Source organism: Pteropus vampyrus, unplaced genomic scaffold (assembly GCF_000151845.1).
Source record: "Pteropus vampyrus isolate Shadow unplaced genomic scaffold, Pvam_2.0 Scaffold25, whole genome shotgun sequence".
NCBI lineage: Eukaryota > Metazoa > Chordata > Mammalia > Chiroptera > Pteropodidae > Pteropus > Pteropus vampyrus.
The window spans coordinates 1,766,963-1,769,997 of record NW_011888806.1 but is presented as its reverse complement, the minus strand read 5'-3'; positions in this window follow the sequence as shown (position 1 = coordinate 1,769,997).

Here is a 3,035-nt window from a genome sequence, read left to right as displayed (position 1 = left end):
AGAGAGAGGAAAACTGCAAGCTTCTGTAAGGTTCACAAATTGACTCTATCCAAGTAAAGTCTTTAAAAAGCACAAACTGACAGCAGCAATGGTGATACCCAGAGGGAGGCAATGACAGTGACGCCTGACAGTAAATAGCTTAGTGGGAGGGACAGAACCCACTAGAATGGCCTCAAACAGCACTTAAGGGGAGGAACAGCTGTTACTAGAGGTCGCCAGAGCACTAAAGATAAAGTTGAATGATAGATAATTTCTGTTCGCATCTGAAACATGTCCAGAGAACACCTTGAATTAATTGAGATGGAGAGACTTTTGAGAGTATTGGAAGTCTTGCAGTAGAAATTGGGAGAGTTACCAAGGAATATCAATTTACAAGTGGTTAAGACAAAAGGTATAATCAGAACATTAACTAAGATATATTGGCTATAAATTCTTTGTACTTACTATAACTTAATCCTGTTAGTAGTGTTAAGAGAGAACATTTTTACTGCCTCTATATTTTTCAATAGCATTGCTCTCTTTATAACCTTTCTTTCTTCCCAGCATAGTACTTACTCCTTGTGATAAAAATAATAGTACTATTTTTATAGAAGTAAAAAAGTCTTAGAGCTGGAAGGGACCTTGAACATCATCTCATAGCATCATCTCATATTATAAAGAGATAATTCACCTATCTGGTAGTTAAGCAATAATTAACTCAGAAAGTTATACTGTGCAGGTGCCGTGCTTCTTATGACACAACAGTGCAACCTTTGGAATTCTGCATTTTTTTAGAATAGCTATTTTTGACATGAGGAATTGGTTTCAGAATCTAAGTTTTACATAAAAGATAATCATAAAAGTTAAAATTGTCAAAAATATCAAGATACCAAAAAAAAAAAAATGGATAAGAAAATCTAAAACCACTCCCCATAGGCAGAAACTAAGCAAATGTTTGAGAATGAGTTCCATGACTCCTGAATGCCATTGTGCAGGCCTTCAAACTGCACCACCAGCTTTCTTAAGCCTCCAGCACTCAGAGGACAGATCTCAGGACTTCTCAGCCTCCATAGTTGTGTGTGCCAGGCCCTTATAATAATCTCTTCATACACATATGCATAATTATACCTCCTATAGGTCGTGTTCCTCTGAGGAATCCTCACTAATGCCTACTGGAAGGGAAAAAAAATGAAAATCGCACCTAAACAAAACTCTGTAAAAAACTTTTGAGAATCTGGACACAATGCTACAATAACCCTTGTAATTTCCTGAGTGACAGAGGTAATAGGAGCCTCCTTTATTATAATTGACATTAGTCCCAGTTTCCTGCCACAGCCCTAAAATCTCCAGAGAGGGTGTGATAACAGTCTTTTTGTATGCTAATGAGATGGCTGGTGTCTCTAGGCTCATTGATAACAGTCTAGGCGTGATAACAGTCTTTTTGTATGCTAATGAGATAGCTAGTGCCTCTAGGCTGGTCTCCAGAAAGACTAAAACAGGATTAGAGGGTTGGAGCGTTTGAGCCAACACCTCACATCTCTTAGAGAGGGGTAAAGAGCTGGAGACTGAGTTCAACATCAGTAGCCAATGATTTAATCAATCATGCCTACCTAACGAAACCTCAATAAAAACTTCACCTCAGGGGTTTGGGGAGCTTCCAGGTTGGTGAGCACATTCACGTGTCAGGAGGGTAGTGCACATCAAACGCCGCAGCCTCAGGAGCTCCTGTACTTGGGACTCCTCTGGATCTTGCACTATATAGCTCTTGATCTGGCTGTTCATTTGTATCTTTTATAATATTCTTTATAATAAACCAGTAAACATAAGCAAAGTATTTCCCTGAGTTCTGTAAATCATTATAACAAATTATTGACCTTAAGGAAGGGGCTGTTGAAACCCCCAGTCTACAGCCAGTTGATAATAACTACAGATGACAACCTGGGACTTGCAACTGGCATCTGTAGTAAGGGCTCAGTCTTGTGGGACTGAGCCCTTCACCTGTGGGGTCTGTGCTAATACCAGATAGTTAGTGTCCGAATTAAATTTAATTGTAGGGCACCCAGTTGGTGTCTGGGGAGTTGCAGAATTGATTTTTGTTGGTGTAGAAAAAATTCATACATTTGGTGTCAGAACTGCTGAGAGTAAAAAAAGTTTGTAGACCCTCAGATGATATAGCTAAATTCAATAATTAATTAAAAACATCTCTACAGAGAGGTGGCTTTGTTAAATTTGAACTGTTAATCTCCAGACTATTAATCTCCTACATGTTGAGGCAGCCATGGAAATAAAAATTTGTAACAAAATTGTAGGTTATAAGATGTGAGAATTGTTATTAAGACCCATGTTGAGAGAAAACGTTTCTTAATACACTACGTTTTAAGTTCAGAGAGGTCCAGACATGTCCTTCCGCTGGCTTACTGAGGGTTGCCGGTTCATCAGAACCAATACTCTTCTCCCATCCTACACCCTCACAAATATTAGAGGAGAAAGAACCAAGAGGGAGAAAGAATAAAGACAGTGCAGTATTCATGAAGGGAAAGAAACAACAACCCACAGGAATTGCTCATAAAGCTTGAGATGAAACAATGTAGAGGTGCAAGTCAGTATTATCCCCACACTCTACTTAAATTTCTAATACCAAGAAACATGAAGAATGGAATCCAAAGGTGCCTATCAGGTTAGGTCTAGAGGAACTCCAGGGTTTGAGTTCAAGAGTATGAGCATCAAAGAAATGTCACTTGAAGCTTTTAGCTATAAGTCAATCATTGGTTATCTGGAAAAATGTGGTCAAATCTTTCAAAAGATCATTAGTATCTAGAGAGGCTGTTTGGGAGGAAGCCCTCCATCATGAGGCTTTTGTCATAGCCACCTTTTCATATAATGTCCAACAGCAGTGTGGAGGGCATGGAAAGTAGTCACTCAGTTCTCACTTCAAGGAAGAACTTGTTGCCATAGCTGTAGGCAATTGCTGTTTGCAAAAAGCCTGCAGTTGTCAGCCCTTCGAGGGACTGTTTCAGGTGCAGAGTGCTTCCTCACCAAGGATCGGGACTGGTATC